The 21261-nt window shown below is 41.7% G+C and overlaps 1 protein-coding gene across 4 annotated transcripts in view; it reads left to right on the forward strand.

The window, feature by feature from the left end:
- LOC134344448 (threonine synthase-like 1) overlaps positions 1-21261 on the forward strand; it is a 134736-nt gene that overhangs the window by 68440 nt on the left and 45035 nt on the right. For 2 of the 4 annotated variants that reach the window (XM_063044262.1, XM_063044258.1), the window contains exon 1: positions 1634-2130. The exons of the other annotated variants lie outside the window; for them this stretch is intronic. The gene's annotated coding sequence lies outside the window, so the exon portion shown is untranslated. Of the gene's footprint in view, positions 1-1633; positions 2131-21261 lie in introns of those variants that run through there. 4 annotated transcript variants of the gene reach the window in all.

Raw genomic sequence — 21261 nt, forward strand, 5'->3', positions numbered from 1 at the left:
TCCAACATGGACCCTCTGTTATAAGGAAATTACATTCCTACAAAATAGCCCATGTCATGATTTTTTTGTAATCATCTGTGTGTATATCAAGAAACACAAGTGAAAATATAGTAAACTGGATTTTTTTATTTCTTGTCTCCACATAAATTGTGAGATTGAAATTTTATTCCATCTCACAGTTACACTGTGTGGCTTGGGAGTTGGGTGAGTTGTTGTCCTTTGCACACTGTTAGTGCAGTCTTTCATTGATTCTATTATGGTTATTCGATTTATGTAAGAAAATCAATCTCAGGGTTGTATATGGTGACATACAAGTATTTTGATCATAAACTTACTTTGAAAAATTTCTGAAACCTGAATGGTTGTATCATTTGGAGCTCCCAGTATAGATGGACATAGAAATTAACATGAACATGGTAAGCCAAAGGGCCCATTTCTGTGCTACACAACTCAATGACTTTACAGACCGAATTGGCATTGATAGAATATACTTGGCACCGTTTTTTAGAAAATCATAATGATTTAGAGTTAAACAACATGGAAATAGGCTCTACAGTCCAACTGATCCACGCTGACCAAGATGTCCACTTGTAGATTAGATCAGATTCAACTTTATTATCATTGTGTGGTACAGATACAAAGCCAATGAAATTCAATTAGCATCTGACCAGGTGCAAAAGAATAGTATTATTTACAAAATAACTGTGAATAAAAAGTAAGTGCTACATCATACAAATATAAAAGTACTGAGACAGTCCAATATGGGTGCAATACTGCTTAGCGCTGTGATGTGAGGTTCAGCAGAGTCACAGCCTCAGGGAAGAAGCTCTTCCTGTGCCTGCTGGTGCGGGAGCAGAGCTCCTGTAGCACCTACCGGATGGGAGGAGAGTAAAAAGTCCATGGTTAGGGTGAGATGCATCCTTGATAATGCTTTTCGCCCTGCCCAGGCAGTGTTTATGGTAGATGTTCTCAATGGTGGGCAATTAGGTGCCGATAATCCGCTGGGCAGTTTTCACCACACGTTGGAGTGCTTTGTGGTCCAATACGGGACAATTGCCATACCACACTGAGATGCAGTTGGTGAGTATGCTCTCAATGGTACAGCGGTAAAAGTCCGTCAGTATCCTGGGACAGAGGTGGGCTTTCTTGATGCTCCGCAGGAAATAAAGGCGCTGTTGCGCCTTTTTGATCAGGATGGAGGAGTTCAGGGACCAGGTGAGATCATCGGAAATATGGACACCAAGGAATTTGAAGCTTGATGTACTAGTCCCATTTGCCTGTATTTGGCACATATCCCTTCAAACCTTATCCATGTTCAAATATAATTGTACCCACCCCACCACCAGCTCATTTCATATACCCACCATCCTCCGAGGAAAAACTTGCCCTTGGAACTCTTTTAAATCTTTCTCCCCTCACCTTAAATCTATCCTTCTAGTTTTAGACGATTCTGTCTATTTTCCTCAATTTTATGACAGATTCTTCAATGATAAAGACATCTTTCACACGGAGTGATCTTATTAAGATATTAGAAATTTAGGACCACATTCGGCACCTTTATCTTAATAAAGGCAATGCGCCACAGCTGGACAACCAAATAGGGAAAGTAGAGTTAAAGGATAGAAAATAATTGAGCAGTACAGACATTTGATGAGGTATCTGTCAGTTTTAAACAGAAGTATATGCCATCGAGCGATGGAAGCGTTATGTCTGAGAAGGTGAACGGACCATGGCGAATTAAGTAACTGAATGATGGTATTAAATGGAAAGAAAAGGCAAATAATGTTGTTGAAGATTAATGATCGGCGAGAGAGAGTGAACGAAGGGAATAAAAAACCCCAGCCGCCAGCCTGCGCCAACCAGGAAGTGTATCGCGAGTCAGGGCCGGCCGGCCAGCCGGCCTCGAGGAGCCGCTGTCTGTCTGAGGCTTCACGGTGTGGCCGGGCTGGCGCAGGACCCGGCGACAACTCCAGCGTGGAGCCCACCACCCAACCACGATCTGCTGCGAGGAGGATCCCCGCCTGGCAGTTCTGTTTTTCGCAGCTGTTTACTTAGTCCAGCTTCGAGTTTTACTTCCGCGGCCTCCCGGTTTCCCCAGGGACTCTCGAATTCATCGCTGGCTGTTAACTGGTAACTAGCTAGTGTTCAGCAAATAACCGCTGTGTGCTAACACATCACGCTAACTAATTGATAACTGTTGGCTGCCTTTTCAATAATTACTAACTGTGGCCTAACTAAAAGTTTGACGTTAGGTAACTGCTCCCACCACATTAGCTGTTAAGTGATTACATAATGTGCTGATATTAATTATGTACCTCCAGTTCATCAATAAACCACCTGCTAATTACCATTATTGTGCATAAATCAGTTAAGCCAATTCATTAACCTTTCATTAATTTAATACCTATAAGCTACTTACTGCTCCACATTTATTAATTGCTCAACAGTTAATAACTGTCTGCTAAATACATAATGGATAACAGGTACTATCAATAAATTAGCAAGTCTGCTAATCAACTCCACAATATGACTACTTGTGAAGCTGATTAATTAGAAAACTATTAACTAATCTGTTAACTACCTGCTGCTGGGAAATGACCTGCTGTTTTGGTAATTACCATCTCAAACTCAGTAGTTAGCTCCTTCCAGCAGATGATCTACTGCTCAGTAATTACTAAATATGATAGCAATTTGCTGTTGTCTGCTATCAACTCGGTTTCTACTGATCTACTTGTCAATAAGTACTAGCTATAATTAAGTAATTAGCTACATACTGGTTAGTAATTAATCATTACTTGCTAACTGACTACTACTGCCTCCTAATGGAGTCAATGACTTATGAGAATTTGGAAATGTTAGAAATTAAATGTGTTGTAAATTGTAAGGAAACAGGAAGGTGAGGGAAAATGGTGAGACTATCTGATGAGGTGCTTGTGTTCATCATGCTGCTGTCTCTCTTCCTAAGACCCCTTTTTTTCACCCACCTCTCTTATTTCTTTGCCTCTACTCATCCTACCTTTCCCTCATAAGGACAGCCTTTTCATTCTGTGGTATCCAATAATATTGGTGTTCTATTACAATTTACAGTGGGAGTGGAATCACAGTTGACTCAATTTTTTTTGTATAAAAGGACTAACTACATATTTTTAATCATAATGTGATTGTATCATGCCCTTAACATCTTTATGTTGTAACATTAATTTTTTAAGTTCTGTGTTAAACATTTTGAATGTTATGATTGTTAAATTATGTACATTAGTTTACAAATCATTACTGAATTTCTTGAGGGTTGTTAGCATTTTTAAGACATTGTAAGCTGTCTAGTACAAATCGGGTCAAAAAGGGGTGGCAGATTATGAGTCTTTGATCTTCATGCTGTTGAAATATGTTTTTTCATCTACTTTAATACTACCATGTTACCATGTTTCCATGTTCCTTCCAAGTTTCTGATTTTTCCATATCTGGTCCTTTTCCAGAAATCCTTCAAGATTTTAAATGGGTTTTTAAAAGTGTAGTGCAAAGAATTGGACATTTCTTCACTTGAGGCCTAATCCATGACTGAAAAGCAGGATCATTTCCTTATTTTCAGTCCCTTTTATTTTGCATCCCCAAGAATCACACATGCTATCTGTGGTCTGTCAAAGCCTAACTCCATTATGTAAGCCTGGGGGGTTTCTTTTAATTTATTTCTTTTAAAATTCTAATATTTAGCTTCTATTACCTCTCATTATTCCTGTCAGTCACATTGCTCTGTATTAAATTTCTCCTGTCATGTTTGCCAATTTCACCCGTCTGTTTCTGCCTTCCTGGAGCTTGCTGCTTGCTATCTTTACCTCCTCTTCCAGATGGTATATTATGGGAATTATTGTTTGGCTGAAGAAGGAGAATTTAAATGTTTTCCCCTTAGTGAATAGATGTTTGAATATATATTTAGAGAATTGTTTCTAGTGATGTTTGCACATTGACTATTATAATATCTACATAAATAACACTTGATTATCTAATCATGACTTTGGACCCAAATGTCACACAAGATTGTGAGGTTCAGATTGTTAGTCTGATTATGTGCAGTTAAGTACATTAAATCATTTTATAAGCTTACATGGGTAGTACTAAATTTCTGCTAATATTGTCCAGCCTCTTTAATTGAAAATGAATGTAAGTGGGTCTCTGTCTATTAAATGATATGGTATAGTGATTCCTGGGCTTGTATTTACCATTTTAAATTTATACATTAAGATTGTCAGTGAAATTTAGCTTTATTGCTCTTTTTATACATTTACCACTCTCTACTAATTTTATAATATGGCATTTGTATGAAAATGGAGAAAGTAATGAGACAAAGGCTATTAAGTCATAGAGTTGTACCGCACAAAAATGGGCTATTTGAACTGCTGCATCCATTTTGTTCCATTTGCCCAGCTACACTTGTTCCATTTGTCCACCTTAGTTATGTATCTTTTTATACCTAGCCTATTTTATTTCCTGTCTAAATATCTCTTAAATATAGTGATACTATCTGATTCATCTCTGGGAGCAAGTCATCTCTGGGAGGAAATTAAGAACCTGGTGGCACGGTGCGAAGACAGTAACCTATCCCTCAATGTCAGCAAGACGAAGGAATTGGTTGTTGACTTCAGAAGGAGTAGCGGACCGCACGACCCAATTTACATCGGTGGTGCGCAAGTGGAACAGGTCAAAAGCTTTAAGTTCCTCGGGGTCAATATCACAAATGACCTGACTTGGTCCAACCAAGCAGAGTCCACTGCCAAGAAGGCCCACCAGCGCCTTTACTTCCTGAGAAAACTAAAGAAATTTGGCCTGTCCCCTAAAACCCTCACTAATTTTTATAGATGCACCGTAGAAAGCATTCTTCTAGGGTGTATCACAACCTGGTATGGAAGTTGTCCTGTCCAAGACCGGAAGAAGCTGCAGAAAATCATGAACACGGTGTAGCACATCACACAAACCAATCTTCCGTCCTTGGACTCACTTTACACCGCACGCTGTTGGAGCAGTGCTGCCAAGATAATCAAGGACACGACCCACCCAGCCAACACACTTCTCGTCCCTCTTCACTCCGGGAGAAGGTTCAGGAGCTTGAAGACTCGTATGACCAGATTTGGGAACAGCTTCTTTCCAGCTGTGATAAGCCTGCTGAACGGATCCTAACCCGGATCTGGGTGTACCCTCTAAATATCCAAACCTGCCTCTCTGTTTTTTTGCACTCCCTTACTTCCCATTTTTCTATTTTCTACTTATGATTTATAATTTAAATTTTTAATATTTACTATCGATTGGTAATCCAGGGAGCGGGAAGCGCAGCATCAAATATCGCTGTGATGATTGTACGTTTTAGTATCAGTTGTTTGGCGACAATAAAGTAAAGCATAAAGTCTAAATATCAACCACTATTGAAATCTTAAAAAAATCTTCAAATCTCCTTAAAAATAAATAAGAAGCTTTATTTGTTCCATGTACATTGAAACACAGAGTGAACTGCATTATTTGTGTCAAATCAAATCACCAAGCATTGTACTAGGCATCCTTGGCCACTGTCACCACACTTCTGATGCCAACTGTGCATGGCCACAAGTCACTCATCTGAACCTGTAGAATGTGGAAGCATTCTGGGGAAGTCCATGCCATCACAGGGAGAACATACAAACTTCTTGCAGACGGTGGCAGGAATTGAACCCTGAAATGTGTAAGCTGGCACCATAAAGCAATGTACAGTACTAACTGCTACGCTACTGTGCCTTTAAAGCTTCTTCAGCTTGTCTTAAACCAATGCCTTGTTTCTGATGCTTCTACCATGGGGGGAATAATTCTATCTGCCCAATTCCTGCTTCTAATTTTATATGCATTTGTCAGGTCACCTCACAGCTTCCTTTAGTCCACTGAAAACAAACATAACCAATCCAGTCTATCCTTGCAACTGAAGTCCTCAATCCAGGCAATATGCTGGTGTATCTCCCCTGTACTCTCTCTAGTCCAAACATTCTTCATAGGTGACCAGAACTGCATACAGTACTCTGAGTATGGCCTAACAAGTAAGTCAGCATAATATTCTAACTTTAAAGCTTCTTCAGCTTGTCTTAAACCAATGCCTTGTTTCTGATGCTTCTACCATGGGGGGAAGTCCTTGAAACCCACATTAACATTCCTTAGCACTCTACCATTTGCTAAATATGCCCTTTCCGTATTCGACTTCCCAAAATGCATCACATTGCACTTGTCTGAGATTAAATTGAATCTGTCAACACTTTGCCTAGCTTTCTATCTGCTCTATATTCTGATGTATCTTTAGATAAACTTCCTCCATCATCCACAACACCACTAACTTTTGTATCAGCAGTATATTGGAAAAGACATGACTTTAGGGGGATGGGACTAGAATCGGAAAATAAACTGGAATAATTTACTGACATACAGAGATGTACAACAACAGCAAGAGCCATTCGAACAGTGATTAATGGAGTGTAGGAAAATGTATTAAACTAAAATGCAAGAACAGACCAGAAATAACTTAACAGGATTGAATGAGCAAGACAGATATGAAATTTAAGGAAAAAGCATGTACTTGGTATGTGGACAAAGGAACTATAAATTCCAATATAGAAGAATTCCAATGGGAGTATAAAGAAAAAATACAAGTCCATTTGTTATACAAGTCCATTTGCCACAGAATATAAAAAGAAATAAAATACTCTCAAGATACAAAAATAACAGTGAAATCAGAGCAAATAGAGCTTTATCATACTGGGCATGAGGTGAAAAGATAACAGAAGTCAATTCACTTTTCTCATCTTCAAGGTGCTGTTTGAAGCCAATGTTATCCCAAATCAGGCCAACTACTTGATGCATTCACAATTTTTAAGGTCATGTTTCCCTCCAACTTTGAAAGTAAGTTCTGTGAATAATGCAAGTTATGCACATATAATTCTTTCTTTCTAATGGTATGGCAAGAAATTGGCAAATAGCACTGTGCTACATTGTGCTACATTATTTTAGTAGCAGTTTTAAGAGTGCAAGAACTAAGAGGTCCACTTACAACTTACTGTCTTTAAAGAAAGTATTTTGGCATCTAATTATTTTGGATTGTGGTAACCATTGTGTGCTGAGAATTAATTCTCTGGCAAATCCAAGCACAGCTTTACTAACATAGTAATTATCTTTTAAAACTAATTCTCATTTCCAAATGAAATACTAATGAGATGTAAAAAGAAAAATCAATCTTATGTAAGATGGTCTTTGCATTTTATGCAGAAGGTTAATCTTTCAAATACACAACAAACTGCACTCAGATATAAAAAAGTGAACCAATTTTAAGAAGGCAGTATGAATTATTCATAATAATCATGGTTAATTAGCCTATCAAATGAGTCATTGGTTAATTTAATTCTAAAGTAGTTAAAAATATCTCTTATCCCCAGGATCATGTTAGAGGGATTTCCAGAAGTGATTGCCTGACAGCATTATTTGGGATTTGAAGTTCAAAGGTTCATTTATTATCAAAGCATGTATCCATATACAACTCTGAAATTCATCTTCTCCAGGTAGCCACGAAACCAAAAGAAAGAACATGAAAGTCATACAGAGAGAAACATCAAATCCACTTCTCCCCCTGCAGAAAAAAAATGGTAACATGATCAACCCCCAAAACCCCTCCCTTCATACAACCCCTCCCAAGAAAACAAGCCCTCTTCCACACACTAAAAAACTAACAGAACATTTACCGGAATGATTTGAGCAATTTGTAACTGCTGGCTCAAATCATTCCTGTAAATGTTAATATAATAGAGTTGAAAGATGCTATCAATTTTCATTTTGCAGTATTGAGGTCAACAGCAGGTGGTGTCGGAACCAGGATTGTTGGAAGTCTGGATGAGGCAAATCTGTGGTCTTCCCTTTCCTGATACATTTCTTGAATATAAACCCTGATGCTTTTGTTTTAATGAGTCACAGTAACCATATATTATAACCTTTTATTCAGCCCATGTTTCATGTTTTATTGAAATGCCAACTATAAGTTTGAAAATTAATTCTGTAACATTGAATAAAGTGCAATCTTTATGCTGTGAGGGTCAGAGGAAAGGTTTTGCAATTTTATACTGCCTTTTCATCTTTTTGTCAGAACACTGAAGTGCTTTAAGCCTTTGTCTAATTTCTAATGTCAGAACTGAATGTATATGGCAGTGCCTGATCATCAGCTGTGAGATAAGTGACCAGGTAATTTCGGCACGGACTAGAAGGACCAAAATGGCCTGTTTCCGTGCTGTAATTGTTGTAATATGGTAACCGGAGTTGACAGAAAGCTCGACATTAATCTCATCTATTTCCCACATGATATCTCTCCCCCCATCTCCTCCTGGATAAAGCAAGGATAAAATTTCCTATTCCTCGCTTTCTATCACACCAGCATCTAGTGTATATTCAACAGATCGCCCTCACAATTTCTGCCACCTTCAATGTGTCTCCAGCACCAGATACGTCTTCCCTATCCTTCCTATTTCAGCATTCCAAAGGAATGTTCCCTTTACAATTCCCTAGTTCAATCTTCTCTCATCACCAGTTACTTCTCTTCTGATGGCACTTTCTCAAGCAACTTCAAGTGGGTACAACACCTTTTCCTGTACCTCTTGCCTTTCCACCATTCGGATATCAAAACTAACGAGACCATGATTGCCTGCATTTCTTCCAAGCTAGTGTACTGTAATTGCTGCTGACAATATAGTCTCCTCTGCATTCGACAAAGAAAATAAAATTGTATGATCTCTTTTAATTCTGTGCCAGTATTACTGATAACCGAATGTAGAATTAGTCTGTGTTCAGTCCAGAGCTTCCTGATAACTCCCTTATTATTTTTCTATCCCATTCCCACACTGATTGGTCCACTTATGGCCTATACACTTTTAAGTGAGGACCAGTGTTAAATTAACTTACAGTATTTTAACTTTCATAGAAACATAGAAAATAGGTGCAGGAGTAGGTCATTTGGCCCTTCGAGCCTGCACCGCCATTCAGTATGATCATGGCTGATCATCCAACTCAGAACCCTGTACCAGCCTTCCCTCCATCCCCCCTGATCCCTTTAGCCACAAGGTCCATATCTAACTCCCTCTTAAATATAGCCAATGAACTGGCCTCAACTGTTTCCTGTGGCAGAGAATTCCACAGATTCACCACTCTCTGTGTGAAGAAGTTTTTCCTAATCTCGGTCCTAAAAGGCTTCCCCTTTATCCTCAAACTGTGACCCCTCGTTCTGGACTTCCCCAACATCGGGAACAATCTTCCTGCATCTAGCCTGTCCAATCCCTTGAGGATTTTATACGTTTCAATAAGATCCCCCCTCAATCTTCTAAATTCCAATGAGTATAAGCCTAGTTGATCCAGTCTTTCATCATATGAAAGTCCTGCCATCCCAGGAATCAATCTGTTGAACCTTTTTTGTATTCCCTCTATGGCAAGGATGTCTTTCCTCAGATTAGGGGACCAAAACTGTACACAATACTCCAAGTGTGGTCTCACCAAGGCCTTGTACAACTGCAGTAGTACCTCTCTGCTTCTGTACTCGAATCCTCTTGCTATGAATGCCAGCATACCATTGGCCTTTTTCACCACCTGCTGTACCTGCATGCCCACTTTCAATGACTGGTGTATAATGACACCCAGGTCTCGTTGCACCTCCCCTTTTCCTAATCGGCCACCATTAAGATAATAATCTGTTTTCCTGTTTTTGCCACCAAAGTGGATAACCTCACATTTATCCACATTAAATTGCATCTGCCATGAATTTGCCCACTCACCTAACCTATCCAAGTCACCCTGCATCCTCTTAGCATCCTCCTCACAGCTAACACTGCCGCCCAACTTCGTGTCATCTGCAAACTTGGAGATGCTGCATTTAATTCCCTCATCTAAGTCATTAATATATATGGTATACACCTGGGGTCCCAGCACTGAGCCTTGTGGTACCCCACTAGTCACTGTCTGCCATTCTGAAAAGGTCCCGTTTATTCCCACTCTTTGCTTCCTGTCTGCCAACTAATTCTCTATCCACATCAATACCTTACCCCCAATACCGTGTGCTTTAAGTTTGCACACTAATCTCCTGTGTGGGACCTTGTCAAAAGCCTTTTGAAAATCCAAATATACTGTATCCACTGGTTCTCCTCTATCCACTCTACTAGTTACATCCTCAAAAAATTCTGTGAGTGTCATCAGACATGATTTTCCTTTCACAAATCCATGCTGACTTTGTCCGATGATTTCACCGCTTTCCAAATGTGCTGTTAATCACATCTTTGATATCTGACTCTAGCATTTTCCCCACCACCGATGTTAGGCTAACCGGTCTATAGTTCCCTGGTTTCTCTCTCCCTCCTTTTTTAAAAAGTGGGGTTACATTAGCCACCCTCCAATCCTCAGGAACTAGTCCAGACTCTAAAGAGTTTTGAAAAATTATCACTAATGCATCCACTCTTTCTTGGGTTACTTCCTTAAGCACTCTGGGATGCAGACCATCTGGCCCTGGGGATTTATCTGCCTTTAATCCCTTCAATTTACCTAACACCACTTCCCTACTAACATGTATTTCCCTCAGTTCCTCCATCTCACTGGACCCTCTGTCCCCTACTATTTCCGGAAGATTATTTATGTCCTCCTTAGTGAAGACAGAACCAAAGTAGTTATTCAATTGGTCTGCCCTGTCCTTGCTCCTCATAATCAATTCACCTGTTTCTGTCTGCAGGGGACCTACATTTGTCTTAACCAATCTTTTTCTTTTCACATATCTATAAAAGCTTTTACAGTCTGTTTTTATGTTCCCTGCCAGTTTTCTCTCATAATCTTTTTTCCCTTTCCTAATTAAGCCCTTTGTCCTCCTCTGCTGGACTCTGAATTTCTCCCAGTCCTCAGGTGAGCCACTTTTTCTGGCTAATTTGTATGCTTCTTCTTTGGAATTGATACTATCCCTAATTTCCCTTGTCAGCCACGGGTGCACTACCTTCCTTGATTTATTCTTTTGCCAAACTGGGATGAACAATTGTTGTAGTTCATCCATGTGATCTTTAAATGCTTGCCATTGCATATCCACTGTCAACCCTTTAAGTGTCATTTGCCAGTCTATCCTAGCTAATTCACGTCTCATACCTTCAAAGTTACCCTTCTTTAAGTTCAGAACCTTTGTTTCTGAATTAACTATGTCACGCTCCATCTTAATGAAGAATTTCACCATATTATGGTCACTCTTACCCAACGGGCCTCTCATGACAAGATTGCTAATTAACCCTTCCTCATTGCTCAATACCCAGTCTAGAATAGCTTGCTCTCTAGTTGGTTCCTCGACATGTTGGTTCAAAAAACCATCCCGCATACATTCCAAGAAATCCTGTTCCTCAGCACCCTTACCAATTTGGTTCACCCAATCTATATGTAGATTGAAGTCACCCATTATAACTGCTGTTCCTTTATTGCATGCATTTCTAATTTCCTGTTTAATACCATCCCCAACCTCACTACTACTGTTAGGTGGCCTGTACACAACTCCCACCAGCGTTTTCTGCCCCTTAGTGTTATGCAGCTCTACCCATATCGATTCCACATCCTCCCGGCTAACGTCCTTTCTTTCTATTGCTTTAATCTCCTCTCTAACCAGCAATGCTACCCCACCTCCTTTTCTTTCATGTCTATGCCTCCTGAATATTGAATATCCCTGAATGTTGAGCTCCTATCCTTGCTCACCCTGGAGCCATGTCTCTGTGATTCCAACTATATCATATTCATTAATAACAATCTGCACTTTTAATTCATCCACCTTGTTACGAATGCTCCTTGCATTGACACACAAAGCCTTCAGGCTCGCTTTTACAACGCTCGTAGCCCTTATACAATTATGTTGAAAAGCGGCCCTTTTTAATTTTTGCCCTTGATTTGCCGGCCTGCCAGTTTCACTTTTCACCCTACTACTTTTTCCTTCTATCCTCATTTTACACCCCCTCTGTCTCTCTGCACTTGTTCCTATCCCTCTGTTGTGAACTAACCTCCTCTCTCCTAGTGTCTTTAATTTGATTCCCACCCCCCAACCATTCTAATTTAAAGTCACCTCAGTAGCCCTCGCTAATCTCCCTGCCAGGATATTGGTCCCCCTAGGATTCAAGTGTAACCCGTCCTTTTTGTACAGGTCACACCTGCGCCAAAAGAGGTCCTAATGATCCAAAAACTTGAATCCTTGGCCGCTGCTCCAATCCCTCAGCCACGCATTTATCCTCCACCTCATCGCATTCCTACTGTCACTGTCGCGTGGCACAGGCAGTAATCCCGAGATTACTACCTTTGCGGTCCTTTTTCTCAATTCCCCTCCTAACTCCCCATATTCTCCTTTCAGGACCTCTTCCCTTTTCCTACCTATGTCATTGGTACCTACATGTACCACGACCTCTGGCTGCTCACCCTCCCACTTCAGGATGTCTTGGACGCGATCAGAAATATCCTGGACCCTGGTACCAAGGAGGCAAACTACCATCTGGGTCTCTGGACTGCGTCCACAGAATCACCTATCGAGTCCCCTTTTACAACTGCCCTCCTCTTCCTTTCCCTACCCTTCTGAGCTACAGGGCTGGACTCTGTGCCGGAGGCACGGCCACTGTCGCTTCCCCCAGGTAAGCTGTCCCCCCCCCAACAGTGCTCAAACAGGAGTACCTATTGTCATCTGGGTATGTTATACCCTTGTGGACGACGTTAAATTCTATAACCTTGGGTGACTTTATTTTCTCTGTTTGGATCAGAGTTCTCTCATTCTGTTTTACATCATTGTTGGTAATGTTGGTTCAGATTTTCTTTCTCCACTAGCATCATCTGACCTTTTGGCATTATGTGCAGCTCTATATTATGCAGTTTTTATTTTTGTTTGCAGTTTCTCTTTCTAACTGAACCACATCTTTTATGTTTTTTTGTTTTTGTGTTCTCTCCCTAGCTGCCTTAAACAGCTGTCAACCAGATAACTTCCCCAACAGCATATCCCCATAACAACCCTGAACTTAAGCTACCAGAGAAATTCCTTTTATTCAATCCACTCCTTTCCCTGCTATCTCTGCAAGAGATTTCTCCTTCTTTCTCATGGAATTACACAATTACACCACATGGAAGCAGGCTGACCAGTGGATATCAGACATCCCACCCTGCAAAAACTCATTTCAGGGAGGAAGCACCATCAATTTGCAGGAGACTTCCGGGAGAGGTGGGATGTCTGCAATAGAGTAGCTCCTGAGCAGCTAGCCAGCCAGTTTAAATAACGTTAGCTATGCTAATGAACGAATGACACCTGTTAAACTCACCTCAACACGTCTTTTACAGTCTTAACCCACCATGGGCAATAGAAAGTCACTGTTGCAAACAGTGCAGTGAGCAACACTGTCATTATTTTGCCCCTATTAGGCAGGGGTACACTTTAGTCTGGTTTGATGTACGTTTTATATATTTTTTTGGAACACTCTGCCATGGCACACTGTCACTCGCTCTCTCTCTCTCTCTCTCGTGGTCGCTCACGCGCTCACAAGCGCTCTCACTTGCTTTCGTTTGCGCTCTCTCACTCGCTTTCTCTCGCGCTCGCTCTCTCACGCACTCTCGCTTGCTTTCTCTCGCTCGCTCTCTCTCGCTCTCTCTCGCTCTTTCTCGCGTGCGCATGCGCTCTCTCGCGGTCGCTTTCGCATTCTCTCGCTCACTTTCAAAAAAATTGATTTCCGTGATATTGTATATAATTTGCGGGCATCAGGGAGCCCCTATTCATATGCGAGAGACTCCTGGAACTTCCGGGAGAGGTGGGATGTCTGGGATACTCTTTCCCGTTAACTCCATCGTCCAGCATTTGGTCCATAGACTTCTAGACATCTAGACATATAAATGCTGTCAACGATGCAGTTTCAACTATTCTATCAAGCGGTGAATTCTAGGCACTTACCACTCACTGTGGGAAGAAGATCCCTGTAATTCCATCTGAATTTCTCCCCCCCACCCTTACCCTTAATCTTTGTGTATCTGCCTCTGATAGGTACATGGAAAAAGAAGGATAGAATTACCATATAATAGATTGATTCACATATGTCCAGGACTTAGAAGGGTCTTGGCCTGAAACATCAGCTCCATAGATGCTGCCTGACCTGCTGAGTTCCTTTGGCATTTTGTGTGTGTTTCTCCAGTATTTAGGTTGGATACTGTAAATGTGTTGGGAGAAAATTATTTTTTAGTTGGTTAGTTGGAAGTAGTGCATTATGTGCTGAAGCTTCAGGAAATAACTCTCATTAAAGTTGGCAACCATTATCAGGAACAATCTATGTTCCGTGCCTATTCTGGTATCTGTCCCCCACTTTTCCTTCGCTACATCGACGACTGCATTGGCGCTGCTTCCTGCACGCATGCAGAGCTCATTGACTTTATTAACTTTGCCTCCAACTTTCACCCTGCCCTCAAGTTTACCTGGTCCATTTCCGACACCTCCCTCCCCTTTCTAGATCTTTCTGTCTCTGTCTCTGGAGACAGCTTATCCACTGATGTCTACTATAAGCCTACTGACTCTCACAGCTATCTGGACTATTCCTCTTCTCACCCTGTCTCTTGCAAAAACGCCATCCCCTTTTTGCAATTCCTCCGTCTCCGCCGCATCTGCTCTCAGGATGAGGCTTTTCATTCTAGGACGAGGGAGATGTCTTCCTTTTCTAAAGAAAGGGACTTCCCTTCCTCCACTATCAACTCTGCTCTTAAACGCATCTCCCCCATTTCACGTACATCTGCTCTCACTCCATCCTCCCGCCACCCCACTAGGAATAGGGTTCCCCTGGTCCTCACCTACCACCCCACCAGCCTCCGGGTCCAACATATTATTCTCTGTAACTTCCGCCACCTCCAATGGGATCCCACCACTAAGCACATCTTTCCCTCCCCTCCTCTCTCTGCATTCCGCAGGGATCGCTCCCTACGCAACTCCCTTGTCCATTCTTCCCCCCCATCCCTCCCTACTGATCTTCCTCCTGGCACTTATCCGTGTAAGCGGAACAAGTGCTACACATGCCCTTACACTTCCTCCTTTACCACCATTCAGGGCCCCAAACAGTCCGTCCAGGTGAGGCAACACTTCACCTGTGAGTCGGCTGGGGTGATATACTGTGTCCGGTGCTCCCGATGTGGCCTTTTATATATTGGCGAGACCCGACGCAGACTGGGAGACTGCTTTGCTGAACATCTACGCTCTGTCCGTCAGAGAAAGCAGGATCTCCCAGTGGCCACACATTTTAATTCCACATCCCATTCCCATTCTGACATGTCTATCCACGGCCTCCTCTACTGTAAAGATGAAGCCACACTCAGGTTGGAGGAACAACACCTTATATTCCGTCTGGGTAGCCTCCAACCTGATGGCATGAACATCGACTTCTCTAACTTCCGCTAATGCCCCACCTCCCCCTCGTACCCCATCTGTTACTTATTTTTATACACACATTCTTTCTCTCACTCTCCTTTTTCTCCCTCTGTTCCTCTGAATATACCCCTTGCCCATCCTCTGGGTCCCCCCCCCCCACCTTGTCTTTCTTCCCAGACCTCCTGTCCCATGATCCTCTCGTATCCCTTTTGCCTATCACCTGTCCAGCTCTTGGCTCCATCCCTCCCCCTCCTGTCTTCTCCTATCATTTTGGATCTCCCCCTCCCCCTCCAACTTTCAAATCCCTTACTCACTCTTCCTTCAGTTAGTCCTGACGAAGGGTCTCAGCCTGAAACATTGACTGCACCTCTTCCTAGAGATGCTGCCTGGCCTGCTGCGTTCACCAGCAACTTTTATGTGTGTTGATTATCAGGAACAGGTGTTTTACAATCTGTATCATTCACTCCCAGAAAACTTGATTAATTTCCATATCCTCTATTTATTCTTTATATATTCTACCACAGTGCTTGCTCTTCTTGTTAGCTCATTTTTTAAAAAAACAGTCTCCAGTGAAAACAAAGGCACTTGCTGATTTTAAAAACTAAAAAAGCTTCCTGTAAATTTTCACTTCAAACTTTTGGTTGAATGCAACTAAATATTCACCGACTCTGGTAAAATACTTAACACACACACACACACACACACACACACACACACACACACACACACACACACACACATATATATATATATATATATGTATGTGTGTGTGTGTGTTTATTAGAATTTATATATATATATATATATTCTGGTGGATGTAGTTGTGATCTGATATAGCTGTGTCATTCCTCAGTTTCAGCCAACAAAATGATAGCAAACAAGTGATCCACCCTAAGTCAATTTGTTGAGAATTGTATAGTGCCCAGAAATTCAACTCCTTTTCTGGGAAATACCATGAGACAGTCTTCTGTTCTTGTAACAGTGCTGCAGAGGGCGTGTTTAATGAATCAGCTAGAACTTGGGATCACAGAAGAAGAACATGGTGCCGATGAACCATGGCAATGGGGGCTATGTGCAATATTTCTAAATATACCTCTTTTGAATTAATCTCACTGCAATTTGCAACATGTTATGGAAACTATGATGATTAAAGAAGAGGAAGTACTGGAGCTTTGAAGGAATATAAAAGTGGATAAGTCTCCGGGTCCTGAGAGGATATTCCCTAGGACCTTGAGGGGAGTTAGTGTGGAAATAGCAGGGGCTGTGACAGAAATATTTCAAATGTCATTAGAAACAGGGATGATGCCGGAGGATTGGCGTATTGCTCATGTTGTTCCATTGTTTAAAAAGGGTTCTAAGAGTAAACCTAGCAATTATTGGCCTGTGAGTTTGACGTCAGTGGTGGGTAAATTAATGGAAAGTATTCTTAGAGAAGGCATATATAATTATCTGGATAGACAGGGACTGATTAGGAACAGTCAACATGGATTTGTTAGTGGAAGGTCATGTTTGCCAAATTTTATTGAATTTTTTGAAGAGGTTACTAGGAAAGTTGACGAGGGTAAAGCAGTGGATGTTGTCTATATGGACTTCAGTAAGGCCTTTGACAAGGTCCCACCCGGAAGGTTGGTTCGGAAGGTTCAGTCTTTAGGTATTAATATTGAAGTAGTAAAATGGATTCAGCAGTGGCTGGATGGGAGACGCCAGAGAGTGGTGGTGGATAACTGTTTGTCAGATTGGAGGCCGGTGGCTAGTGGTGTGCCTCAGAGATCTGTACTGGGTCCAATGTTGTTTGTCATACACATTAATGATCTGGATGATGGGGTGGTAAATTGGATGAGTAAGTATGCAGATGATACTAAGATAGGTGCAGTTGTGGATAATGAAGTAGGTTTTCAAAGCTTGCAGAGAGATTTAGACCAGTGAGAAGAGTGGGCTGAAAGATGGCAGATGGAGTTTAATGCTGATAAATGTGAGGTGCTACATTTTGGTAGGATTAATCAAAATAGGACATACATGGTAAATGGTAGGGCATTGAAGAATGCAGTAGAACAGGGGGATCTAGGAATAATGGTGCATAATTCCCTGAAGGTGGAATCTCATGTGAATAGGGTGGTGAGGAAAGCTTTTGGTATGCTGGCCTTTATAAATCAGACAATTGAGTATAGGAGTTGGGATGTAATGTTGAAATTGTACAAGGCATTGGTGAGGCCAAATTTGGAATATTGTGTACAGTTTTGGTCACCGAATTATAGGAAAGATGTCAACAAAATAGAGAGAGTACAGAGAAGATTTACTAGAATGTTACCTAGGTTTCATCACCTGAGTTACAGAGAAAGGTTGAACAAGTTGGGTCTTTATTCTCTGGAACGTAGAAGGTTGAGGAGGGACTTGATAGAGGTATTTAAAATTATGAGGGGGATAGATAGAGTTGATGTGGATAGACTTTTTCCATTGAGAGTGAGAGGGATTCAAACAAGAGGACATGAGTTGAGAGTTAAAGGGCAAAAGTTTAGGGGTAACATGAGGGGGAACTTCTTTACTCAGAGAGTGGTAGCTGTGTGGAACGAGCTTCCAGCAGAAGTGGTTGAGGCAGGCTCGATATTGTCGTTTAAAGTTAAGTTGGATAGCTATATGGACAGGAAAGGAATGGCGGGTTAATGGCTGAGTGCAGGTCGGTGGGACTAGATGAGAGTAAGAGTTCGGCACGGACTAGAAGGGCTGAGATGGCCTGTTTCCATGCTTTGATGGTTATATATATATATGGTTATGTAATTGCCCTTTCACCAATGTACTTTTAAATTGACTTAATAATCTACAGATTTCACCATCTTATGAAGGACTCAGCAGACTTTATTTTGATGCAAGCAGGTGTGGCATCTTGAAGTGGAAGAAGGTTCACTGCCATGGCTGGAGGTGGGGATGGAGAGCTGCAAGCCAGGCTGAAACAGAGGGGGATGAGGCCTCCTCTGTACAGCATCTTGTTAGTAAATATACAGTCACTGGAGAACAAAGCTGAGGATTTGAGGGCACGATTGCCGTATTGGAGGGAAATGAAAGGTGTTGTGTTCTGTTTGACTGAGATATGGCTTACTCCCAGAATGCCAGATATGGTGATCAGACATGAAGGATTCTCATTTCACAGGATGGACCGAACTGCTGATTGGAAAAGGCAAAAGGTGGAAGTGTATGTTTCATGATAAACTCTCTGTGGTGCTCCGATGTGGCAGTTTTGTCTAACTCGTATTTCCGTGACCTTGAACACTTATTAGTCAAATACTGCCCATTCTATTTCTCTACAATCTTGACCATAGTTTACATACCATCAGTGGCCTACTATAATCAAGCGCTTGACATACTGCATGATGTCATCTCCAAACCAGACACAGACCATCACGACACATTTTAAATCAGAGTCATGGACTTTAGCCAGGCTTGTTTCAAGAAAATCCTGCCCAATTACCATCAGCATATAACCTTTAGCATCAGAGGTCCCAACACACTCGACTACTATTATATTAAAGTAAGGAAAGCCTACTGTTACATGCCCAGACCACATTTCTGTAAATCTTATCACTTAGCTGTCCTTCTCCTAGCTGCAATCAGGCAGAGGCTAAAGACGAAGGCTCTAGAGGTTATGACAACAAAGAGGTGGTTGCAGGAGGCAGAGGAACAGCTAACGGACTGCTTCAAGTTAGTGGACTGGATTGTGTTCAACCATTTACCTGGAGATCTGAATGAGTACACCGTGGTTGTAACGGACTTTGCTAAAAGAGTTGTAGACAAATGTGTTCCATCAAAATCGTTCATAGACTTCTCCAACCAGAAGCCCTGGATGAACCATGCTGAGAGCCAAGTCAAAGCATGCAAGTCCAGTAATCAAAAAAAGTTACAAGGGGTCCAGTACAATCTCCAGAAAGCCATCTCATGGGCAAAGAGGTAACTCTGGACTAAACGTGAAAACAACAAAAGATGCTCGACAGTTGTGGCAGGGCTTGAATATTATCACCTCTTATAAATTTAAATCAAGCGACACAGGTGACAATTGGGCTTCCCTACCAAATGAGCTCAATGCCTTCTATGCTCGTCTTGACTGTCAAAACCTGGAGGAACCATCACAAACTCCTGCAGCCCCCATGATCCTGTGATTTCAGTCTCTGAGGCCAACATGTGAACCCATGAAAAGCATCCAGCCCAGATTAGGTACTTGCTGGGTACCTGGCTAAGTACAAAAGACCTGTGCTGATCAACTGGGTGGTGCGTTCACTGTAACTTCTCACTTCAGCAGTCTGACGTACCCACCTGCTTTAAGCAGACTTCAGCTATACTGCTGCCTAAGAAGAATGAGGTAACCTGCCTCATTGACTATCCTTCAGTACCTCTTACATCTACAGTGATGAAGTGTTTTGAGAGGTTGGTGATAAGACATCTCAACTTCTGCTTGAGAAGCAACTTGGATCCCCTCCAATTTGTCTACTGGAGCAACAGGTCCACAGCAGATGCCATCTCATTGGCTCTTCATTCAACCCTAGAACAAGCAAAGATGAATACATCAGGATGCTGTTTATCAACTAGACAGTAAAGATGCATACATCAGGATGCTGTTTATCAACTAGAGCTTGGTATTCAATACCATTATCCCCTCAAAACTAATCATTAAGCTTCAAGACCTTGGCCTCAATACCCGTTCTGCAATTGGATTCATGATTTCCTCACTTGCAGACCCCAGTCAGTACGGATTTCAACAACATCTCCACGATCTCCATCAGCACAGGTGCACCACAATGCTGTGTGCTTAGCTCCCTGCTCTACTCAGTTTACAGTTATGGCTGTATGGCTAAGTACAACTCCGATGCCTATTCAAGTTTGCTGATGATACCACTGTTGTAGACAAATCAGAGATGGTAAGGAATTGGCATATAGGAGGGAGATTGAAGATCTGGCTGAGTGGTGCCACAGCAACGACCTCTTAGTCAATGTCAGTAAGACCAAGGAGCTGATTGTTGACTTCAGGAGGAGGAAACCAGAGGTCCATGAGCCAGTTCTCATCAGAGGATCAGAGGTGGAGAGGATCAGCAACTTTAAATTCTTCGGTGTTATCATTTAGGGGGACCTCTCCTGGGCCCAGCACGCAAGTGTAATTACAAAGAAAGAATGGCGGCACCTCTAAGAGTTTGCAAAGAATCAGCATGACATCTAAAACTTTGATAAACTTATATAGATGTGCACTGGAGAGTGTATTGACCGAGTGCATTACAGCTAGGTATGGAAACACGAATACCCTTGAACAAAAAATCCTACAAAAAGTCGTGGATACGGCTCAGTCCATCACAGGTAAAGCCCTCCCCACTATTGAGCACATCTACACCAAGCATAGTCGCAGGAAAGTGGCACCCATCATCAGTGACCCCCACCACACAGGTCATGCTCTCTTCTTGATGCTGCCATCAGGAAGAAGGTACTGGAGCCTCAGTACTTGCACTACCAGGTACAGGAACAGTTGTTACCCCTTAACCATCAGACTCTTAAACCAAAGGGGATAACTTCACTTGCCCTATCGATGAAATGTTCCCACAATTTATAGGCTCACTTTCAAGGACTCTTCATCTTATGTTCTACACAGTTATTGCTTGCTTTTGGTTATTTATTTATTTATTGATTTGATTTACTTACTTATCAATTTATCTATTCATTCATTCATTCAATCCTTCTTTCTGTATTTGCATGCTGGTTCAGTGCCCACATTGGTGCTTATTCTAATAGAATCTATTATTTTATTACAGATTTATTAAGTATGCTCACATGAAAATGAATCTCAGGTTTCTAGATGGTGACATATGTACTTT

Source organism: Mobula hypostoma, chromosome 3 (assembly GCF_963921235.1).
Source record: "Mobula hypostoma chromosome 3, sMobHyp1.1, whole genome shotgun sequence".
In the NCBI taxonomy this organism is placed as follows: domain Eukaryota; kingdom Metazoa; phylum Chordata; class Chondrichthyes; order Myliobatiformes; family Myliobatidae; genus Mobula; species Mobula hypostoma.